Source organism: Camelus ferus, chromosome 4 (genome assembly GCF_009834535.1).
Source record: "Camelus ferus isolate YT-003-E chromosome 4, BCGSAC_Cfer_1.0, whole genome shotgun sequence".
NCBI lineage: Eukaryota > Metazoa > Chordata > Mammalia > Artiodactyla > Camelidae > Camelus > Camelus ferus.
Window position 1 is genome coordinate 16,665,896 of NC_045699.1, and position 8,137 is coordinate 16,674,032.

Below are 8,137 nucleotides of genomic sequence, written 5' to 3' on the forward strand. Positions count from 1 at the left end.
AGCTGGGCTCTGTCGAGATGTCTATTCACTTCACTTCTGAAATAGAAAAACAGAAAAAGAGTGGATACATTCCATTTCTTCTCAGATTTGAACTGATCATGTGAGCTTGAGGTTAGTGCAATGTAAAATGCTAATATATCTTTCCTATCAGCATCAAATTTAATAAAACTCACTTTAATACCCTTTATTTTTCCCAGTAAGGCAAAGATGTCTATCTCCCCTTACTTTCTTAGTTTTTCTCATTTAAAAAAAAAAGACAAAAAAAAAACTAAAGTTGTGCCAAAGCACCTAAATAGTACAGTAGAGCCATGCAGCAGACACACTGGGCCTGATAAATAACTTGAGAAGAAAAAAAAGTCTTAATATATCTGGTTTGATTTTATGGACTTCAGAATGAAATGAATGCCATAATGATACAAATCACTCCCACTAAAATTTTGTGTGATTTGGGAAAGGCCTTGGTTCCCAAGGCATTGGTTTCCTTTTCTATAAAATACAGTTCTTGATGCTTTTTTTTTCCTGTCAGTTACTTTAAGAATCTGATGAAATCCATGAAAATCTGAACATAGGCACATAGGAACACAATTCTGCATAGTATTTCAAGCCCTCTTTTAGAGTGAGAGCCATAAAGGACTACAAAAGTTTCTTACTTGTTTAAAATTCTATGATTCTATGCTAATACCAATATAAAACTCCCTGATTCATAAAACACATCTGCAAAACTGAGATCAAGCTCTGAAGTCTCTAAAGTCTACTACTGGAGGAAATGAATGTAGAACTATAGAATCTTAAGAATTCAAAATGGCCTTAGTGTTGATTAGTTTTCTCTATTGATATATTACAGTTCATACTATCTATATTCATTTTTAATAAAAACTATGCACTGAAACAGAATGAGAAAATAAGCCTGAAAAAAGTAACACCTCCAGCCATTTTGGTTTAATAATAATAATTCATATTCTTGAATTCATTTCCTTCTTACAAGTATCTTCAAAATTCTCTTTGAGTTGAGAAATGATTAACAACTAAGGGGACAAACAAGTATGTTTTCCATACTTGGTAGTTACCACACTGCAAATGATAAACTCCTCAGAGACCATTCAAGTTTTCATGCATCAATAATGAATTCAGAAGCACAAGGCTTAAATTCTAAAGGCAAATCCACATCATTATCAATAATGGCTTCTATCATTTGAAATCCTAAATCAGGTAAAGTGAGGTCCTAGAGTCTTTCAAAATTCCAAGTTTCTCAAGGGTTCTCAATGTTTTCTGTGTCTGTAGAATTTTTTTTTAAAGATCAATTGAGTGGAATGAGTTTTAGATACTACCTACTCCCAAGCTTGTGTTTTTTAAAATATACACCCAACTTCATTTTTTTAGCTGAGGGAAATTGCTGCCATGTTCAAATGTCTGCTCTCCTCTTCAGTGAAATGAAAAGTTTACCAGGCTTCACACATGGTTCAGATAAAGAGACATGTCTCTGTATCAGGAGTTTCTAAGACTGTGAGATTCTCAACTGAGTTTTGGATATTTGGAAGTTGATTTGGAGTGGAAGGTAAGAGGAGATAATCTAGTGGGAAAAAGCAGGTGTCCCCTCTCAAGTTGCTCCCTTTAGTCTTACTCCTGACCCTGTGCCATAAACCGCCAATATGCTCAAGGATCTGCTATCTTGCAAAGTCCTTCTTCAACCCTCTTAATCTATCATTCCATCTTACCTCTCTCTTTCATAACCAAATCTCAGAGTCTGAGATCAAACGTCAAACAGGTCTCCATTCTGTCTACCAACAACATTTAGTAAGGTCACCAATGACTTCTATGCCACCAGATAAAAGGACACTTTCCATCCATCACCTGCTTGACCTCTCAGCAATTTTCAACACAGTTAAGTGTACTTAAAATTCACCTCTCTTGACTTCCATAACACCATAATTCTGTTTTTTCTCCTACTTCTCTATTTCTTGTCAATCTTATTTGCTCATCCCTCTGCTTTTCCTTTTTCATGTATAAGCCTATTATAGTTCATTTGTGTGATTACAATAATTTAATGCCTATCTCCTCCCATAAGAATGGAAAACAGGACTGTTTTGTTTCCCAGTGTGTTCTCAGTGCCTTGATCACCTAATAGATAATCCATAAACATGTGTTAGATAAATGGGAAAAGACTGGAAGGGATCAAGGTATGACAGGTCTCATGGGCATCTGGGGTCATTTTAGGGGACTATGAAAAACAGTTGATTTCACCAGAGATCATGATGCAGGTCTGACACCTGCAAACAGAAAAGGGGAAGGAGGAAGACTGTGTAGGAGGAGACTCAGTTATAGTGTTAAGTCTAAGAATGTCTCCATTGGGCCAGCAGGGATCCACATAGCAAAGACTGCCTGTTAGAGGAATCCTGCTTCGGTCAGAAATGGTCTGATAGTAGTTACTGACTGGGAGAAGCCTGGACAAAGTTTGACATCAGTATGAATACTTCAGCGGACCCTTCCTTGCTGAAAGTTCTGTCTTAAAGGGACAGCTGACAGGTGCACTCTCATGGGTACTACAGTCTGAAGATTTTTGTAAGTCACATCTAAGGCAGGAGGTATATTCTTAGAATTGACTCCATTATTATTTGTCAAAATAATTTATAAAAACTTCTGACAATTAACAAACATGTAACAGCTATTTTTCGGTAATGCAGCCATTTTTCCTTTCTGACTCCTGAAAGTTTATTCCAAAGATTTGTGGTTGAATCCCTGGAATGCCAAATCTGTGGACACAGAGGGCCAACTGCACATTCACACGGAATGTTTCTTCAATGCCAATATAATTGTTTGTGATACTTTAAAAGACTACTCAAATCTCTGCTTCACTCCTTGATGGAATAACAAACACCAGATTTACCCTACCTCTTGACATATAGCAGACAATGATAAATGAAGCGATGGTTTTCAGGCAATGGACAATAGGAAGAGTATCCAGAAGGTAATAAAATAATTAGGAGAATGAATGTTTATTAGAGCCAAAGAAAAATTATTTGAAAAAGGAAGACACAGTCAAAAATCTCAAAATTCAAAGAAGTCAAATGAATTGACTAAAATGACTTCATTGATTTTAGCCAAAAAAGGAGGCGGGGGCATTCTTGAAAAATAAGGGATAAGTTAGGCAAAACCCCATACCTACTTTTCACTCCTAGCTTTAACCTGACCCTAAAGGCTACTATCATTAGGTCAAAGAAAAGGAAGAGAGAAACAATCATTTTTTGGAAGATTGTATAAGAATCATGAAAGATATGTATAGATTAGAATCTCAACAATATGGTGACAACACACCTTTTTTAATGTACCTGGTTTCCATCAGAAATCCAGATGCAGGTAAACAACTCTGATTCTACAGTCACATAATTTCATAATGTAACATAGAAAAATATGTTCTCATTTACAGGCTATTTTCCTGTGACTGGGAGAAACTTTAAAATCTTTCAAGGTTTTTCTACATTTTATTTTTAAATTATTTGTGGTGCCACAGGTACGGAGACATAGTATGTGCTCACTGAACATCTGTGAGTAAATGAATAGATACGTGAATAAAAGAGAAAATTAGGTAGATGTCATTGATATTAAAGATATTCACTACAGTGTTCAACTATACTTTATTGCTTGGAGTCTTGCAGACATAATATTTTCCTCATATTTATACTTGAAAACATTCTTCTGAATCAGCAGTTAGGTTTCAGAAAAAATACGCCAGTGTTTAAATATAAATATGTAAATATATCCATGCCCCTTGTAATATACCAATCACAAAAGATAACAGTTTCTCCTTTTTTCTCTAATGGAGCAACATGATACTTCATTACCTTTTTATTTCATTATGTATATGACTGTGGCTTTGTGATGCCAGTCTCTCCCACAGCTTTCAGAGTACGTGTCTCCCAGAACAAAATGAAAGGTTACAATGACCTGCCAAATTTATTAAAGTTACCAGTACAAGTGTCCAAATGTATCTTACAAAAACAATGTCAGAGCTGCTTAAAAAGTAAGCATGACTACGTTGAAATCCATGAAGGGAATTAAAAATAATACAGCATACATGGTGGGAGGTGAGAATGACTGTAAACATAGGCAGAAAGGCAGAGTCATGAATGACTTCTTTTGTATGCCTTAATGCTAGCCAGTATTATTATTCAGCAGTAATACTTTATCCATTAACTAGTATAATATTTAGTAATGTCATTATCAATATTAATCATCAACACAGCTATACTATATCCCTTACCTACTTCAGTAGTTTGAGGTTTTACAATCTCTTCTTTGTCAATATTATAATGAATGAACTGAGTTTGATTCCTGGTTCCATTTGTTATGGTCAGACTTCTATCAAATTGCCTAATCCATCTAATTATCAATTTCCTCATCATTAAAATCGAAATGAAGGAGTATTTTCATCACTGGATATTTAAAAAGATTAAGCAAGATAATGTATGTAAAACCCTTTGAATATACGTCCTCTATAACTATCTCAATGCAAATTTTTTTAAAAAAATTCAAGTTTGTACACTTAGTGACTGAATTATTAAAGAGATTATCTCCCCCAAAATCATAATGTAGGAACCACTTCTTTTGATTCTTGAAGTAATGAACTGGCACACAATTTGCCTTGCAGGAACTTCCTGAGAGTCAGCCTTTATGTCATCAGCCCTCATACTATTTTATGACTAATGTTACATATTTCTTTACAAATTCCCACAAAACTCTAGTGGCCTTTTCGGCCAGCTAGCTATCTTTTTAATCTATTTTCTCTGATATGACTCATCTTCATCAGTCTCTCTCAGCACCTGGAAACTAATCATAATTCAATTTAGAAAATTTAGAAACCAGAGGAGCCAAACAGGAAAAGAGCCTGGAAAAAAACCCCAAAACTGCTAGATGGGAACAGTAGGGAATATTTCAAGTTGATATTCTATGCACTGTTTTACTGCTATTCCTTTGCTGGTGATGGTAATTCAAAGGATAAATAGTTCCATCTGAAAGAGACCACCTGTCCACTAAATATCAGATATCCTAAAGCTTTTGAGATCAGTCAGTTTTCTTTATCTCATCTAATTTGACACCATAAAACAGAAATTATTTACTTTCTTAAGATCAGAAAACTTTCTGAAAATAGAAATTATGAAAATTCATCCCAGGAAAATGCACATACAGAATTTCACATATAGAAAATGCACATACAGAATTTCACATGGGTTCATGGAACCCATGAACCCTCTCAAGCCCATCTGTGGATCTATGGATTCTCTAAGGCTACACTTGTAAGCAGATTTTGATGCCTTGATTTTGAATGTAATGATATACCTGAAAGCTGTCCTATTAACTTTACTTTAGATTTATATTTTCCCCTAGGCAACTAAGTAGTTTGCATGGAACAGATGCCAGCACAAAGCCAGATGCAGCCCCCTCCCCATACACATCCATCAACTTATAAAACATCTGTGTGCACACACAAGTTTGTATGTTAACACCTCCCTGAGCATCCCTCTGGTGAAAAATGGACTATGAGGCAGCCTACCACATTGCCTATATATTCCTAAATGTAAGTATACCTTAGTAGACACTGCAGTGGTGTCTACAATCTCTTATTCCAAAGATGCTGGGGTTTAGTCCATTTTCAGGCTTTCAGATATTCCTACTAAATTTTCATGAAGAGTTCTCCCTTTGAAGTCCCACACTAACCACAAAACAGGTCATCAGTAACAATCTCAACTACTGAAAGAAAACACCATCAAAATTAGTGGTGGTTATATATGTCATGCATTTTACCTACGTAATATCCAGTTCTTATAACAACTCTTCAAAGTATTTATTATTGTCATCATTTTTGATATGAGAAACTCAGACCTCAGAGGTCAAATGATTTGCCAAGTACCAAACATAAAACACATACTTCCCATTACATCACAGCCAAACAAACAAAAACAACTTCTTAGGAAAATTATTTGGATATGCACCTCAAAAACTTACATACCCTGTCCAAAAGCTCCTAGTACTCACAAAAACAATGCATGTGAAAGATAGGGAGCATAAAATATGTTCTCTCTCTCAGCCATGGTTCACTAGTACTGACCCAGTCTTTCTCTCTGGACATTTTTCAAAATCAGCAAGTTGCAGCTACTGCTTCAGACCTGCAAGTGTCTTAGGCTGTCATATTGTTGTTTTAAGTCACTGCCTCTATATCTGCACTTCAATTGCTCACTAGGGTCTAGCAGGATTCTTTGCTTCCTCTCCCTCATCTGTTCCTTCTTCCCTCCCTCTCTAGCGCACCTCCACCTCTTCCTTAAATGACAAACTGACAGACATGGCTATGTGTACCTTGTTTAAACATCTGCTTTATTACTGATGAGTGACTGTCCTAATGGGCAGGCAAGGTTTTTTTTCTTATCTTTCATTAAGGAATTCAGATGGTCTGAAAGCTGAACTGTTTGGAGGATCTTGACAGATGCCTCTTACTTTCTTTTAAGACCACTGTGAATGCTTAGGCATTCCACTCAGATAATTCTCAGTAGTGGAACAACCGTCTGTCTGTTTAGGTACCTGGCCATGTAAAACATGCATTTGGCTTCAGAGTCCCACTTTCACACCTAAGGATTAGTTTTTTCCTGAGAAATAATCGGACAAAGACCCATTTATTCTGTAAATGTTATGAGATGTTAACGGTTGCTTACTATAACTGTATAATGGAATGACTGCTGAGGAGAGTAACTATTGGTACAACTAAAATAAAACCCAGAAAAACCAACAGATGTAAAAAAGCAAGCCCAAAATGTTAAGCATATAAAACAGAAAATACAAAGAAGAGCATGAGTTTCATAAAACAACCAATAGATTGTTTTAATGTGTAACTATTACAAGCTTTCTTGTGAAAATAAATTTAAAATAGGGAATATTTGGGGTTCAAAAATCAGAGATAATTTTGGAATTAGTGATACAGATGACTGTAAGTACAGACTTCAAAAATATATATTACTACACTCTACTTAGAATCTTTTAGGAAACACTATTACTCATTCTGACTTCTGCAAAAGATAGTTATATCAGAGAGTTCTAGAATGTTATACAAGGAAATTGAAGCTCAGAAGAAAGAGTGTTTGGAAGTATTGACAGGAAATGAGTAAAGATAAAGTAGAGACAAAAAAGGGCATCAGTGTTGACACTACCAAGTATTTTAGGGGGTGTCCTTTATCTCTTTGCTCATCTAAATTCTCCCTAGTCATCCTTGTTTTTTGTTTTCGTTTTCTTTTTTCCTACCCTCCCATTGTATTAAGCTCATGGGTTTTGATAAAGTCTGTTTTCTCCACCTGTGACACTCTTCCTCTAGACCTTCCTTTATGTGTTTCCCCCATATTTAGTTGTTTTCCTCACATTAAGCTGCATCTTAAGCTGCATCATTCAAGAGGCAGCATAAATATCACCTTTCAGAGTGGGCTACTCTAAACATGAAATTTAAAGAGCTCCCCAGCCACTCTCTATCACATGGCCCTCTTTTATTTTCACTATTTTACATTTTCTTGACAATCTTCCTTTTTTGATCTATTTCAGAAAACCTGTCTCATTCACCACTGTATTTTCACCACTGAGCACATAGTAGATGCTCACTAAAAATTTACTGAATGAATCAAGTAAAGATAAAAGTATTTATTTATTAATGGTGGGACAATTACTCCCAAAACACAAAGCCCCCTCATAGAGCTAAATTAGTAAACACATCTCCTTTGGTGAATGCACCTTCACTTCTTAAAAGAGAATAGGCTACGAAACAATTATGATCTGACATACTTTTTAGTTCTAGAATATATTCCAGAAAATGGTTCACTTCCAAAACTGAGGACCCAGATCTAGAACACTTAAATGTAGTTGGTTGAACAAGTGCCTGCCTCACTTGAGTCCAACTAGATGTACTAAGGCAGAGATAAGAGAAGAACTCACCCCATATTGCCTTTCATACTGGACTAATTCTGCCCCCTAGGATTTGATACATTGCCCAAAAAATACCAAGCTCTGCCAATTTACCGAGTAGTTACTTGTATTTCTAAGGGGGAAAAAGATCAAATGAGTGGATAGATCATTTGAAAGTATTCATTCCAATACTTCCACCTATGAG